At 38.3% G+C, this 17,518-nt stretch overlaps 1 pseudogene across 1 annotated transcript in view; it reads left to right on the forward strand.

Moving 5' to 3' along the window:
• The first annotated feature begins 3,272 nt into the window (after positions 1-3,272).
• Positions 3,273-17,518, forward strand: part of LOC309858776 (peptidyl-prolyl cis-trans isomerase A-like) — a 34,465-nt pseudogene continuing 20,219 nt past the window's right edge. Inside the window, exons 1-3 of the transcript in view lie at positions 3,273-3,278; positions 10,384-10,552; positions 12,733-12,809. The product of the transcript in view is annotated as a peptidyl-prolyl cis-trans isomerase A-like (transcript). The remainder of the gene's footprint in view (positions 3,279-10,383; positions 10,553-12,732; positions 12,810-17,518) is intronic.

Here is a 17,518-nt window from a genome sequence, read left to right on the forward strand (position 1 = left end):
GTTTATTACTTTTAGGCTCTCTTCTGACCATTTTTTAATGGGTTATTCGTTTTGGGGGAGTTTTGGGTTGTATCAGATTTTTTGTTTGTTTGGTTGGTTGGGTTTTTTTTACATATTGTGGACACTAATCTTTTATTGGATACATCATTTGCAAATATTTTCTTCCATTCAGTGGGTTTCCTTGTTGATTGTTTCCTTCACTGTGAGCAAGTTGTATTTAGTTATAGTCCCAATGGTTTATTTTTGTTTTTGTTTCCCTTGCCTCAAGCTTTCTTTTATTTTCTTAAACATATCGAACATTTATGAAAATGTTTCAAATCCTTGTTTACTAATTATATCATCTGTGTTACTTCTTGTGTTTCCACTGATTTTTTTTTTTAACTCTCATTTTAGGTTATGTTTCCTTCTTTTTCACATGCCTGGAAATAACTGACTGGATGATAGATATCATTAATGTTACCTGGGTAGGGAATGGGCTATTTTCTTGTGCTTTATTAAACTACTTAGAAACAATTTGATTGTTTCAAGCTTGATCTAAGGTTGTTAAGTGACTTAGTCCTTTAACCTGTGGCTAATTCTATCTGATTATTGAAGTCTCACTGAGATTGTACCCTTCTGATAGTCCATTTGCTATCCTCTGTGTTATAAGTTTTTCTTAGTTTGGTTGATAAGGACATGAACTACTATTTCTCTGTGAGTTTGGGGTTTGGGCTTTCTGCTTGTTCTTTTCCAGTGATTCTTTCTCAGACATTGTTTTGTTTTGTTTTGTTTTGTTTTCTTTCTCAAATATGCTTTTATGGTTCTCTGCCAAAAGTGGGAGGATCCTTCAAGATCTGCAGAGTTTCTCTGTGTAATTCTCTTCTTTCATTTCAGGTTTCTTCTCTCCTGTAATTTTACAAGAAAGTCCTAGATTTCTTGGCTTCCCCAAATGTCCAATTCTCTGTGCTTAATGCAGGAAGTCTTCGGGGCTTTTGAGGGGTTTGAGCTGTGTCCTTGATCCTGTCTCTAGGCAGTGAGCCAGAATAATCATAGAACTTACTTTATTTGTTTCTTTTCTCCTAGAGTTTACTATCCCGTGCTGCTGTTGTCCAGTATATGGCTACAAGTGTTGCACATCACTTGTTTAGTTTTTCAGTCATTGGAGGTCATGAGTACATTTTTTTTTTTTATGAGTACATTTGATGCCAGTAACTCTGCCATAGCTATAAGCAGAAGTTTACCAAAAATCAAGGACTTTGTAATTTTTTTTAAGTCAAACTGCTAGTTAGGGCTAAAGCTTTTACCAATATTAAAGAAAGCAAGGGACTGATTACTACTTAACTTAACTGAAGGGAATTTGATTCCTTTTGACAATTCAGAAAACACTGCAGTGTTTTTCCTCAATGTTGCTTGATGAACATTAATTATCATTGTATTGTAGCTTTGAGGAAAACTGGCTCAGAATATTGTATTTATGATAATGTTGGGTAAGAAATTTGACTTCATATATTCTAACTGTTGCCCATCAATGATAACAAATTAGTGCATTTGTGTTCTTATTATTACATCCTTAATCCAATTATACACTTGGTACTTAAAAGAATAAAATCACAGAGATGTTAAACAGAGAGACAATCTTAGGCTCTGCTAGTCCAGTTCCTACAGGAATACCATCTACCATCTCGAGAAAAGTCAGGGAAGACACTAATTTTTATTAAGTGCTTATTCCATGCTATACATCCTTATATGTATTATTCCTTTGTAGCAAATTATTACCAGTTCAAAATATAGAAATATGCTCAGATAGAGCTACATAGTAATAGATGAAAGGTATATATTTTATTATTTTATTTTATTTTATTTTTAAGGATTTATTTACGTATTTATTTATTTAAGAGAGAGTGCATGCACGAGTGAGCACAAGCAGTGGAAGGGGCAGAGGGAAAGGGAGAGAGAGAATCTGGAGAATACTCTCTACTGAGCACAGAGCCTGACATGTGGCTTGATCTCATGACCCTGAGATCATGACCTGAGCTAAAATCGAGTCAGATGCTTAACTGACTGAACAACCCAGGCACCCCAAAAGGTATATATTTTAATCTGTAAAACTGACCTAGATCTTTGCAACATATGAAAATAAAATAAAATAATGAGTTACTATTTGTTTATCATAACAAACTCAAGAGGTATCAATTATTATTTATCTTGGGAATGCTTATTCCTCGTTACATTTTCATGGGATGAAAATTCCATTGGAGGCATACTCAAGAGTCCTTTTTTTTTGAACTGGTAATGTGATTCTAAAAACCACATAAAAATGCAAAGGAGTCAGTAAAGCCAAAACATCTTTAAAAAGAAAAACAAAGTGGGAGTACAAACACTTCTTGGTTTCGAGATGAATTATAGAACTACAATCATCAAGAGAGTGTGGTTCTGATATCAAGACAGACAAATACATCAATGAAAGAAAGTGGAAAGTCCAGAAATAAACCCACACATGTATACACAACTAATTTTCACCAAAGATGCAAATGTAATTCAATGCAGAAAGGACAGTCTTCTTTTCTTTTTTCAATTATTATATCATTTATGTCATCTGGTGAATTATATTGATTAACTTTTTTATAAGGATTTTAATTAATTTATTTTTTATTAACATATAATGTATTATTAACCCCAGGGGTACAGGTCTGTGAATCATCAGGCTTACACTTCCCAGCACTCACCATAGCACATACCTTCCTTAATGTCCATAACCCCAACTCCCTATCCCTCCCTACTTCTACCCCACCCACCTTCAGTTTGTTTTGTGAGATTAAGAGTCTCTTATGGTTTTTCTCCCTCCTGATCCCATCTTGTTTCATTTTTTCCTTCCCTACTCCCAAACCCTCCACTTTGCCTCTCAAATTCTTCATATCAGGGAGATCATATGATAACTGAAGGACAGTCTTCTTAATAAATGGTTCTTGGGTGCCTGAGTGGCTCAGTGGGTTAAGGCTCTGCCTTCGGCTCAGGTCATGATCTCAGGGTCCTGGGATCAAGTCCCGTGTCAGGCTCTCTGCTTGACAGGGAGACTGCTTCCTCCTCTCTCTCTTTGCCTGCCTCTCTGCCTACTTGTGATCTCTCTCTGTCAGATAAATAAATAAAATCTTTAAAAAAATGAATAAATGGTTCTCAAACAATTAGATATCCATATGGAGGAATATGAAACGATTCATATTTTGTGCCATATATGAAAAATAACTCAATATAGGTCATAGACCTCAATGTAAAACCTGTTCCTTTGGAAAACCATGACGGTAAGTTTTTTTAAAAATCAGTCTTCATACAATTAAAAACTTGTACTTTTAACACTCGCTAGCCAGAAATTAGTTACATGGCATCACAAAGTTGCAGGAAATGTTAGGAAATGGAGTTTCAATTCTGGGATGCAATGTGCCAGATAAAAATTCTATTACAAGGGGAGAAGAAATGAACGGATAGAGGCAGAACTGTCAGCCCTACTCCCAAATACTAACATAAATTAAAAGTAAGGAAGATAACAAAGTGATGATGTTATTCTATATGAATTCTTAAATACTTTGGTTGAAATATTAACATAGTCCTTCTGTTATTTAAAAATTCATCTTATATTACGTACCTTAAAATGTAAAACAAAACAAAACAAAATCCTGCCAATACTGTGCCATTGTAAGAGCATTCGCCTCTTTTGTCATATAACTTCAGTATTGATCATCTCTTCTTTTGAAATTTGAGTGCCACTCCTGCCTAAATACTTTTGAACAGAAACTGGCACAGAGTATTTGCTCAGTACACATTCTTCTCTTTTTTTAATTTATTTTTTATTTATTTTCAGCATAACAGTATTCATTATTTTTTCACCTCACCCAGTGCTCCATGCAATCTGTGCCTTCTATAATACCCACCACCTGGTACCCCAACTTCCCACCCCCCCACCACTTCAAACCCCTCAGATTGTTTTTCAGAGTCCATAGTCTCTCATGGTTGACCTCCTCTTTCAATTTCCCCCAACTCCCTTCTCCTCTCTAACTCCCCATGTCCTCCATGCTATTTGTTATGCTCCACAAATAAGTGAAACCATATGATAATTGACTCTCTCTGCTTGACTTATTTCACTCAGCATAATCTCTTCCAGTCCCACCCATGTTGCTACAAAAGTTGGGTCTTCATCCTTTCTGATGGAGGCATAATACTCCATAGTGTATATGGACCACATCTTCCTTATCCATTCATCCATTAAAGGGCATCTTGGTTCTTTCCAGTTTGGTGACCGTGGCCATTGCTGCTATAAACATTGGGGTACAGATGGCCCTTCTTTTCACCCCATCTGTATCTTTGGGGTAAATACCCAGTAGTGCAATGGCAGGGTCATAGGGAAGTTCTATTTTTAATTTCTTGAGGAATGTCCACACTGTTCTCCAAAGAGGCTGCACCAACTTGCATTCCCACCAACAGTGTAAGAGGGTTCCCCTTTCTCCACATCCCCTCCAACACATGTTCTTTCCTGTCTTGCTAATTTTGGCCATTCTAACTGGTGTAAGGTGATATCCCAAAAACCAAAAGGTGGTTTTAATTTGAAACTCCCTGATGGCTAGTGATGATAAACATTGTTTAATGCGTCTGATAGCCATTTGTATGTCTTCTTTGGGGAAGTGTCTGTTCATATCTTCTGCCCATTTTTTTGATATGATTGTCAGTTTTGTGTGTGTTGAATTTGAGGAGTTCTTTATAGATCCTGGATATCAACCTTTTGTCTGTACTGTCATTTGCAAATATCTTCTCCCATTCCATGGGTTGCCTCTTTGTTTTCTTGACTATTTCCTTTGCTGTGCAGAAGCTTTTGATTTTGATGAAGTCCCAAAAGTTCATTTTCGCTTTTGTTTCCTTTGCCTTTGGAGACATATCTTGAAAGAAGTTGCTCTGGCTGATATCGAAGAGATTACTGCTTATGTTCTCCTCTAGGATTCTGATGGATTCCTGTCTCACGTTGAGATCTTTTATCCATTTTGAGTTTATCATTGTGTACGGTGTAAAAGAATGGTCGAGTTTCATTTTTCTACATATAGCTGTCCAGTTTTCCCAGCACCATTTATTAAAGAGACTGTCTTTTTTCCACTATATATTTTTTCCTGTTTTGTTAAAGATTAATTGACCATAGATTTTGACGGTCCATATCTGGGCTCTCTACTCTGTTCCAGGGGTCTATGTGTCTGTTTTTATGCCAGTACCATGCTGTCTTGGTGATCACAGCTTTGTAATAAAGCTTGAAATCAGGTAACGTGATGCCCCCAGTTTTATTTTTGTTTTTCAACATTTCCTTAGCGAGTTGGGGTCTCTTCTGATTCCATACAAATTTTTGGATTATTTGCTCCAGTTCTTTGAAGAATAACATGGAATTTTGATCGGAATGGCATTAAAAGTATAGATTGCTCTAGGCAGTATAGACATTTTAACAATGTTTATTCTTCCGATCCAAGAGGATGGAATGGTCTTCCATGTTTTTGTGTCTTCTTCAATTTCTTTCATGAGTGTTCTGTATTCAAGAACTATAATAGACATTTTTCTAATAAGAACATGAACAAACCTGACTGCTAAGAGTAAAGTACTGGTTCAAATAGAATTTTTTAAGCAACCACTCAATGCCAGGCATTGCCTGATATATATCACCAAAAGAAGTTTATGTAACCACACCGAGCAACTCTCTAAGGTAGGTTCTATTGTCCCATTTTTTTAGGTGAAAAAACTGAGTATGAGATTGCTTTACTTACTTGTTCATGTTTGTCATGCTGATAAAATATGGCGGTGAGATGCTACTAAAAGAACATTGACCCCGGAGAACCTGGCAAAACACTGTAAGTGGGTGAACTTGGACAAACCCTTTTAAAAAAAAAAATTATCTTATTTTTTCTGTGTTCCAAGATTAATTGTTTATGCTCCACACCCAGTGCTCCTTGCAATACATACCCTCCTTAATACCTACCACCAGGATCTCCTATCTCTTCACCCCTCTAAAACTCTGTTTCTCAGAGTCCACAGTCTTCCATGATTCTTCTGCCCCTCAGATTTCCCCCCAATTCACCTTTCCTTTCCTTCTCCTAATGCCCTCCATGTTATTCCTTAATCTCCACAAGTAAGTGAAACCATGTAATAATTGACTCTCTCTGCTTAACTTATTTCTCTCAACATAATCTCCTACAGTCCTGCCCATGTTGACACAAAAGTTGGGTATTCATCCTTTCTGATGGAGGCATAATATTCCATTGTATATATGGACCATATTTTCTTTATCCATTTGCCTGTTGAAGGGCATCTTGGTTCTTTCCACAGTTTGGTGATTGTGGTCCTTGCTGCTATGAACATTGGGGTACATATCCTCCTTTTCACTATATTGGTATCTTTGGGGTAGATACCCTGTAGTGCAATTGCAGGGTCATAGGGAAGCTCTATTTTCATTTCTTAAGGGATCCCCACACTGTTTTCCAAAGTGGCTGCACCAACTTGCCTTCCCGCCAATAGTGTAAGAGGGTTCCCCTTTTTCCACATCCTCTCCAACACATGTTGTTTACTCTCTTGTTAATTTTGGCCATTCTAACTGGTGTAAAGTGGTATCTCAATGTGGTTTTGATTTGAATCTCCCTGATGGCTAGTGATGATGAACATTTTTTCACATGTCTGTTAGCTATTTGTATGTCTTCTTTGGAGAAGTGTCTGTTCATGCCTTCTGCCCATTTTTTGACATGATTATTTGTTTTGTGTGTGTTGAGTTTGAGGAGTTCTTTATAGATCTTGGATATCAGCCCTTTGTCTATAGTGACATTTACGAATATCTTTTCCTATTCTGTGGGTTGCCTCTTTGTTTTGTTGACTACAAAAGCAAAGGAAACAAAAGCAAAAATGAACTGTTGGGACTTCAAGACAAAAACTTCTGTACAGCAAAGGAAATAGACAAGCTCTTTTCTTTATGTGAACTTTGTTTTCCTCTTCTGAAAAATGAAAGCTAATGACTGTGCTGTATATTAACTCTATGACCATTTGTGAGCAGTCCAAAAAAAAAATAAAAATCTAGGGCTTTCAGCTTTTTCTGTTGCATGTGGCTTAGCTTGTCAATGCCTTGATGTCTCTGCCTAAGGATCCTGTTTTAATCCATCTTAGAAACCCCAATCATGGGGCAACTGGGTGGCTCAGTCAGTTAAGTATCTGCCTTTGGCTCAGGCCATGATCTCACAGTCTTGGGATTGAGCTCTGCTCCAGGCTTCCTGCTCAGGGGAGAGTCTGCTTCTCCCTCTCCCTCTACTCCTCTCCTTGCTTGTGCGCCTCTCTGTCTAAATAAATAAATAAATAAATAAATAAATAAATAAAATCTTTTAAAAAAGAAAAAAAAAAAAGAAAGAAAGTAAAGAAAAGAAAGGAAGAAAGAAAGAAAGAAAATCCAGTCTTTTGTTCATGTCCCTTACCCTCTTTTGCACAAAATTTGGGACCTTTGTGAACAGTGCTCCTAATATTTGAGAACCCAAAGTCTTGACCAGAAACGTGTTTCAAACTGTGCAGGGTGTAAATAAATCTTTCCATTTTAAAAACTGACTGCAAGGAACACCCTGGGAAGAATATAATGGCAACAATCAGTCTGATTCTATGTAAAGAACAGATATGCATGTTCTTACCCCTTATTGGATATGCCAATAGGACCCTCAGGCCAGAAAAAAAGAAAAAATAAATAAGGCAATGTATTGTGAAGCTCATGGCCTTGATAAAAAGCAGCACTGTGACATTTATAAAAGGTTCTTTTATTTTTTTTTTATTACCTTGGAAGGAAAGGAAATGTCCCTGGTTCCTTTTCTTTTTTCAAAGCCATTTGTACAATGTACTTCTGAGGTGTGGCAAACAAGGGTGAGGCAACCCAGGATTCTACCTTTGACTTGGCCTGTTGTGGTTCTTGGAAGTGTTACAATCAGATTTTTTGTAAGAGCTTCTGGGTTGGAGCATACAATGTTTGTGAATTGGATAGGAATCAGATTAGCAGAAGAACAAGCACATAGGTTTGATTCAGAAGAGGACTAGGATGAGAGAAAGAGCTCTGGACACATCAGAAGACGGTGGCTGGCTCCTGGGCTCTGGGGACCTCTAGGATCATGAATAACTAACTTAATTAACTTCCCTCAGCCTCCACTTGGAGAAGTCTGTTGGAAGGACACTTGGAAGTCAGACACCCTGAAATTTTGGTTTATTAAACATAAAATAACTTCATACATATTTTTCCCTATAAAGATAATTTTAGCACTGATTAAACCCTCACAGGATGCTAAATATTAGGCTAAATAAGTGTATTTTCTCATTTTTTCTCAATTTTACTGAGGTATAATTGACAAGTAAGATGGTATGTTAAAAGATATTTAAAGATACCACATGGTAATTTGATATGCATATAATGGATAAAAGGGCAATCCCGTTCAGCTAATTAACACATCAACTACTCACATAGCTACCAGGAGTTTGGTTTGGGTTCGGTTTTTCTGAGAATGTTGAAGTTCCTCCCCAAGCAAGTTTCAACCATACACTTAGTACAGTGCTTTCAACTATGGTTACCATGTTATACATTAGATCCTCAGATCCTTTTTCTTTTACCTTTAATAAGAGTAAAACTTTGCACCCTTTTATCCCCCAGCCCCTGGCAACCACGTTCCTACTGTTTTTATTAATTCAATCTGTATCTCTATCTATGTATATTCCACATATAAGGATAAATGCTGGTGTCTCTCTCTGCCAGACTTATTTCATTTGCAACATGTTGTCATTTCTGTGTAATTTATTCTCTCATTTAATCTTTTCAAGAGCGTCCGTATTCTCAGTAGGCATTCTCAGAGAGGTAGGTATTCTCAGTCCCTCATGTTACTGATGAGACTGGGGCACAGAAAGGTAAGTTATTGGCCCCAAGGTCACACAGTGAGCCAATTGGTATGACATAGTTTTGGGTCTAGATAATCTGAGCGACCATGAAAGGGTAAATAGGAGACTCCACAAACCACCATGGGGGACAGAAGAGGGAGGCTTAACAGTGTCCCATACACTATGTCTTGACATCCATGTGTCTATGTCAGGTTTTCTCAAACAATTCATTCATTGAGTGTTGATTCATTCAACACTCATCAACACCCCCGTACTGGTCATTTCCTCAAGTTAACCAGGTAGCCTTGGTGGTGCTGGGGGTCTGTATAAGCACCTCAGGCTTGCATTTTCTTGGTCCTAAGTACTAATATCTGTAAAACCAGGGCTTAAGTAAATATGACAGATTATAGATAGATAGATAAATAGATATATAGATATATTATATATATATTTATATATAGATATATAAATAGATATATAGATATATTTTAATTCTTATTTAAATTCAATTTACTTAACTTAGAGTGTATTATTAGTTTCAGGGGTAGAATTTAGTGGTTCATCAGTAGCATACAATACCCAGTGCTCATTACATCAAGTGTCTTCCTTAATGCCCATCACTCAGCTACCCCATCCCTCACCCACCTCCCAAGTAAATATTTAAAGGGAAAAGTTGAATATAATTATTTAAAACACCAGTTAAAACAAACTCATCAAAAACTGCCCTTCTACCAAAAATCGTCTTGAATATAAGCTCTGTGCTTTGTGGAAGCTCCAGACTCAAAGGTCATCAGTACTCAATAAATATCTGTTAAATAACATTGAATCCACTTTGAATTCCTAATGAAAGAATTTGGGCCCAAATTCAAGATGTATGTTGCCTGCACCAAGTTACACTCTCTCCCCACACATACTCCAAGGGAGAGAGAGCAGTAAATAGAAAGAAGGGGTCAAGAGCTAAGATTATGGAGGGACAGGTGTAGCAATAAATTTACCTTGAGGGGAAAAGCATTTCTCAGTGAAAGTAGGACAGAGAAACTGAAGGGACCCCATGGCGGTGGAGGGAAGCTGGGATTTTTCTCCTTTCGTACTTCTTATCTTCCTAGGACTGGTAACTGCACCTTAAACATGCCTTAATGTATGGCTTCCTTGTCAAGGTCATGGGGTTAATGATATCTTTGGAGTCTTCCTGCATTGTACAGAGCCTCTAAGGAATGACCAGTTGAGGTCATCATGAACGTTTGTCCAGACCACTGACCTTGATGCTGAGACCCCTGGCTCCAGGGCACAAGTGACTTATGGAGGGCATCTGAGCACTTGTTCTTGTTTCAACAAGCTCCTGGGTGCCTGACAGGACATGTCCGTTAGAGTGCCATCTTCAGTAAAAACTCTGGACCCTAAGCAAAAAGAAGATTCTGTCTCCTTTCTTTTCTGAGTCTCCCAAATGCTCTATCTATATCTGCACTTTCTCTTAATAGACCCTCTCCCACTTTCTCTTAGCTTGTGTTTGATTTCAATCCCATGGGAAGCCAAGGACCTCTTGATTGCTCCTGCAGGACCCCCTCTGGGTCCTTGAACCCAGCCAGTCTGCATCAAAGTGCAACCAAGAGTCAGGCATTCACTAGAGTTATTGGAAGAAGTGACACAACAGTCACAAAGCCAATTAAAGGTGAGCATTGCCCAAGTGGGCAAGTGGAGACAGGGCTCGGTGTATCCTGAAGAAGAGACTTTCCAGAATAGACCAGCAAGGGCAGGGTGAAATTCAAACACAAAGAGCTGATTCATTGTACCTGGAAGATGTCAAGGTGACTATCTTGAGAAATCAATCCTCTGCTAATTCCTTAAGGAGATGTAGCTCTTAACATTTACAGCACATTGTCTTATGAAACCTTAAGATATGGAACATATTTATTTGCCTACATGAACCACAGAAGAAGATATATTGAGCCTTCAACATAAACAGTAAAATCTTAGTTACTTTTTATAAACTCTGGGGTTAAAGAAACCCTCAAGGCATCGTAGACAGATATGTGAACTGGATAAAATGTGACCTCACTGCAGACAGACTTGGTTGTAGTGCCCAAAATGACAAATTGTCTAAGAAGTTCCCTGATATTAAAGAATAAGACTATTTCTCCCTGCATTTGCCACACACAACCCCAAAAGAGACAAAGGGTAGAAAATACCAAAGATAAAAGAACAATATAAGTGTAGGGGTGTCTGTGTGGCTCAGTTGGTTAAGTGGTTGATTTGGTTTCTTTCAGCTCAGGTTGTGATCTCAGGGTCCTGGGATCAAGTCACACAATGGGCTCCATACTTGGCAGGGAGTCAACTTGAGATTCTCTTTCTCCCTCTGCCTCTGCCCCTGCCTCTGCTCATACTCACTCATTCTTTCTCTCAAAAAATTAAGAAGTCTTTTAAAAAGTAACAGCTTAAGTGGGAAAAAAAGGAAAAGAGATTTTATTTGATTTTGATTTACCCAAATTGAGAGAAACTAACTCAGAAAATGCTGCTTACAAAGTCAAGCTAGGGACTCTAGCCTGGTGCATTTTTGACTCAACCACAGATTTACTAACTGATCTTGACTAGTTTATTCAGCTTCTCCAAACCTCAATGATCACAAAGTAACCTCAAATCTCACGGAGCTTTGATGAAATTTAAATGAGATGACAAGTTCTTAGGAGAAAACCAGCAAATAATAACCACTCATTAAATGTCAACGTTTTTTCTACTTCTGGATCAAAATTCCAAAGAAGCCTATTATCCAAATTATAATGGTTGTTATAATGATTGAGTTCTATAACTTTATAAATAGCAATGCATTCTCAGGTAACTTTTAGAACATTTGTGAACATCAAAAGGAGGAATCAATGATAGCAAAGATGATATAAGATTGCTTTTTACTTCTTCTTGTATTTCAAAGCATTTTTTAAAGATTTTATTTATTTATTTACTTGAGAGAGTGATAGAGTACAAGTTGGGGACAGAGCAGAGGAACAGGGGCAGAGGGAGAGGGAGAAGCAGACTCCCCACTGAGCAGGTAGCCTATCTTGGGGCTCCAACACAGGAACCTGGAATCATGACGTGTGCTGAAGGCAGAAGCTTAACCTACTAAGCCACCAGGTACCCCTCAAAGCACTATTTCAGCTCTTATTTAGAAGGATTTCAGGTAAATCAGGAGACTTGGGACAGGTCTGATCTTTCCATTTTACAGATTATATGAGTTGATTCAAAGCACATATAAAGTCCAGAAACTCAAAAGCCACTGTCAGTAAACGGTGAAGCTGAAGGTCAAATAGAAATGAGAGGAAGACATACCAATTCCTGCAAGCTCTTCTAAGAATTCTGAGTTCCATTTCGCAGATGGGGCACTTTAAGATCAAAGAGGATAAGTACAGTGTTTCGGTCCCTGGAGTCACTCTCCTTCAGTTCAAATCCCAGCTCCTACTCCTATTAGCTTTGTGACTTTGGACACATAAATTTAAATTCATCTGCAAACTGGAGATAAAGTTAATCTCCCTATTCATACACTTCTAGGAAGCTTAAATGAAGTATTCCTTTTTTCAAGATTTTATTTTTATTTATTTGAGAGAGAGCAAGAGTGAGAGAGCATGAGCTGGGAAAGGGGAGGCAGAGGGAGAATCAGACTCCCCACTGAGCAGAGAGCCCAACAATGTGGGGCTCAATCCAGGACCCCAGGATCATGACCTGAGCCAAAGGCAGATGCTAACCAACTGAGGCACTCAGACATCCCTAAACGAAGTATTTCATATGACACTCTAGAACAGCACCATGCATGTGGCAAGAGCTTCATAAACATCAGCGTTTTTGGTGTTATTTTATTCCCAGTGCCCATGGCAGGCTTTCCTTTTAGAGCAGCAGTTCCCAGAGTGCAGTCTCTGGGTCAGCAGCACCAACATCATCAGGTACTTGTTAGAAAGTTAAAAAATCAAATTCTTAGTCCTGTATCTGATCTCTTGAATGAGAAATTCTGAGGTAGGACTGACAGTCTGAGTACCAAGAGCTCTACAGGTGGTAAAGTTTGAAGACCACATAGAGGGAATTCTGTGAATCTTCTTAGATGCCTTCATTTTCCACCTGTAACTGGAAGGAGGATGCAGGTAGAGAGTCCTCATGCATGTACCTAGTTTAATAGATGGATTGAGAAAACTCTGTAGGTCCAACATCCCCACCCGCTCCAGACATGTCTATTTGTACAGTCTTGATTTATAGTTGGAGATATTCTCCAATCTAATTTCGTATTTATCATAAACTTGCCCAGATTCATGAAAACTGATACATTGTTTCTCATTTACCTATCGTATTGGGCTTTATGCTACATCAGTAAGACTGCTGGAGGAGAGGGTAAATATCTAACGAAACCTCATTAATATTTATTATTCTTCCATTCCTCCTGGCAATGCTTCCCAGGGGAATATGCTTTAACTACTCTCTCTGGTCTTCCTCCAGGAGGGTGAAGAAACACATATATTATTCCATTGAAAATACCCTCTGGACCTATAATAAAGATCTCACCTACAGACAAGTATAAAGAAGAGGTATCTATCATCAAATTAAAATGTAAAATACAAGAGTGTTTTTTCCCATTAAATTTTTTGGGTGGTGGAGTGAAAGGGAGAGCACAAGTGGGAAGAGGGGCGGAGGGAGAGGGGAAGAGAGAACCTTAAGCAGGCTGCACACGCAGCACAAAGCTTGATACAGGGCTCAATCTCACTACCCTGATCTCATGACCTGAGCCAAAATCAAGAGTCAGATGTTTAATGGACAGAGCCACCCAGATGCCAACCCTCCAATAAAAAATTTTAAATGGGGACTATAAACTTTAAGTGAACATATAAAGAGAAGGCAGAGGTCCTACTAACAGATAACCTTGAAAGATATTTGAAGGAGAAACCACTTCAGAATTCAAGACAGATCTAATATTCAGTCCCATTTCCAGCACCAAAAAGCTTTGTAACTCTGAGCAAGTCAATTTTCCATTCTGCTCTCCAGTATCTCTACATAGAGAAACAGGAATTCTTACATTGACTAGTAGATGTTGCCAAACTTTTTTTTTTTTTTTACATTTTATTTTATTGGGTTTCCCTTTTTTAATTTAAATTCAATTAATTAACATATAGTATATTATTAGATTCAGAGGTACAGTGGTTCATCAGTTGCTCCAGTACTCATTCCATCAAGTACCCCCTTAATGCCCATCACCCAACTACCCCATCCCCCTGCCCACCTGCCCTCCAGCAACCCTCAGTTTACTTCCTATGCTTAGGAGTCTCTTATGGTTTGTTTCCCTCTCTGATTTCATCTTGTTTTATTTTTTCAGCTTTCTTTTACTAACCAGTATCATGCTGTATGCATTGCTCTTTGATGTGCTTGTTGGTGATGTTCTCAGCCTAGCACACTCTTTCTATGCATTATGTGTTCCACGGAATTAGTGTCACTGATTTGATAGGATCTTGCCAAGATCATTCTGTTGTTATAATTATGCCCACTTTTGTGTACAAACCTGGGCACAGGGGCTGGAATTTGAGGGAAAGAGTATCAATTTGAGCCCCTGTGAATCTGTGGTGAAGGTGTGTTGACTTGGCACTGAGCAGGTGGCAGGACATGCATGCTGACTCGGGCAGGAGGGTGGCTAGACTGTAAATATGGGACACACAGCCCGACGGTATCATGTGTGACAGGGACATGGCTGGTTTTGCTTTTAACTTTTGTTTTTCTAGGAAACCCTCTCTCTCTCTCCTTCTTTGCTAAAAGAAAGCTTTTCTGGATAGAGTATTCTTGATGTTGCCAAACTTTTAAGGAACAAGTGAAGTTATAAATGATAGGAATATCAGAATACCATCAAGATACAGGATTTTATCATCTATTTCAGGAAATTAGACAATAAGAAAGTTTGTATGCAGTAGAATGATTATAAAATTTGGAGTCAAACTTAGGTCCAAATTCTAGATTCATCTCAATGAACTATGCGACCTTGTAAGTCATTTAACACCTCCCAGCCTTATTTTTCACAATATCCCAACACCATTTCTTGGAGCTGTTGGATGTACTATTTGATGGCCTATAATGGTGTGAGGCCCACACAACCACTGAAGATTAAGTATTATTTTTTATAAAGTGTTAAATGTAAATAAAAAGCAATATAATGTAAGATAAGGTAGATGTTAAATGTAAGACAAGGGAGGCAGAATGGAGAACTAATGCTATAATCTCATTTATAAGAATCTTACTCTCCTACCTCCAGGAGTAGATTACTTATTGTGGAGAGGAATGTGAACTGAAAGTTATAAAAAAAAGAACCTGATTTCTTAATACTTAAAAATGATCTCCTAACGGTATAAGGCAAAAAGCTATCATCTGGGGCACCTGGGTGGCTCAGTGGGTTAAAGCCTCTGCCTTTGGCTCAGGTCATGATCCCAGGACTCTGGGATCAAGCCCCACATCGGGCTCTCTGCTCAGCAGGGAGCCTGCTTCTCCCCCTCTCTCTGCCTGCCTGTCTGGCTACTTGTGATCTTTGTAAAATAAATAAACAAAATCTTAAAAAAATAAATAAATAAAAGCTATCATCTTCCTAGGACAAAACCTAAGAAATGTGAAATAGTCCAAGACACTGATCTTGGGAATAATGTATTGGGTGACCTTGGGGAAGATCTTTAAGCTCTTTAAGTCTGATTTCCTTTAAATGGATACTCTGCCTGCTTCCAAAGTTAATTGCATAGGTCACATATAATCATGTTTTTATAAGTTCTGAATATAATGGTGAAAATCCTAACGTCATTGGGCTGTTGTGGTGGTGGCTGTGGTGGCTGTTGCTATTTTGGCTATTGCCATAAGAATACTATAAACAGAAGACAAGACAGCATTCCACCTATATTTATAAATTATTCAAGGGACCATAGACGATCTTTCTAGGTTGTCACAATTAGAACCATAAATCCTTCAAGTCTAAAACAGACTATATATTAATAGAAGAAAAATAAATAGAAGTCACAAATGCCTTTGTAAATAAATAAGTTAGGCCCACAAGCCTACCGGAATCAGGCTCTGTGGGGTGGAAGCAAGAGTGTGGCCATTATAAAAAGTGGCCGTGAAGTGTGCAAACCTGGCGATTCACAGACCTGTACCCCTGGGGATAAAAATATATTATATTTTTATAAAAAATTTTTTAAAAAGAGTGGCCTGTATTTTCCACTTTTCCACTATCCCCACCCTTGCAATAAGAGTCTGAAGTTCCTCCTACTGAAGAGTCAGAGTCATTTCCCCACCCATCCCTCAAATCTTGACTGGCCTTGTGATCTTATTTTGTTCAAAGAGATGCAGTCAAATTTCCATTTTAAGACTAGGACTCAAGAGGCCATCAGTTTCTTCCTCTCTTGCACCCCTATATGACTATATAAACAAATCTGAGCTAGCTCAGTAGAGTATTAAAGACATCATGACCTTGAAACAAATAATACATTATATGTTAATTTAAAATAAATTAAAAAATAAAGGCCTCATGGATGAGAACCCATTTGTCCCAGCCATTGCCATCCTTAGCCAGACTATAGACAATCAGTCCCAAATATATGGCAGTGTTAAGCCCAGGTCAGCAAAACCACTTGCATCCAGATTAGCTGACAGCAGACACATGAGGAAGCCCAGCTAAGGCTGAAAGAACCCTTCAACTGTCCCCTAGACAATGTGAACAATAATACATACTTACTGCACTTATTGCTTTAAGCCACTGAGTTTTGAGATGGTTTGTTATACAGCAATTGCTAACTAATACAGAAACTTAAAACTCTAATCCAATCTCTCACATGATATCAGAGCCCCATCTCCAAGCTTATCTGGCCTTTGCTAGATTGTGACTAGCAGCTCGTCTTCTTTGATATGTAGATCCTCTCTTGATACAGATCATTCCTTCTTGGGGCCACTCTGACTATTGTAAGGCTTTCCTTTATGTTGAACAAAGTCGGTACCCCAGAGAAGTGGAATGGGTCATCTATATATCTATATTTCACCTAACTGAAAGAATCTTTGATTAAGATTATAACTAGAAGTGTTTTGAGCCCGTCCTCTTTCCCTAGAGGATTAGGAAAGTTTGCTTTGTTGTGCCTGTTTTCACTTTATTCCACTTGGTCTGCTTTCCACCGTGAATGGAAAATTAAAACATTCCGGAACGTGTTTCTTTCACTGTTGCAGCCAAGAGATGTGAGAATCTTCATAACTAAATCTGTCCTGGTGAAAAGAAGGAAGACAGCTTCCTATGGATCAAAGATGATGAGCTAGTAAAGACAATTACTAAGGTTAACCTGACTCTACCAACATTTGAGAGGTGAACAGACTATCTAGACTGTGAAGTTTCCTCATTAAGCTTCTTTGTGGACCTGGGATAGAGGAGATGCATTAAAGGATAGGGACTTCTGCTGGCCCATCTAGTGACCATTTCCTGAGCTATGCTAACCAAGGCAGCACCTTTGACTGTAGATCGAGGCTTATCGACCAAACATTCCAGGGTTCTTGGGCTGGGTCCAGTTCTGGACAATCCCTCATTCTGTATATGGACTGGACAATTTCTCATTCCTTGAATTCACTTCCCTATTCATTCAATTGGACTTCCGCCTCAGTT

Source organism: Mustela nivalis, assembly GCF_964662115.1.
Source record: "Mustela nivalis genome assembly, chromosome: 2".
Classification (NCBI taxonomy): Eukaryota; Metazoa; Chordata; class Mammalia; order Carnivora; family Mustelidae; genus Mustela; species Mustela nivalis.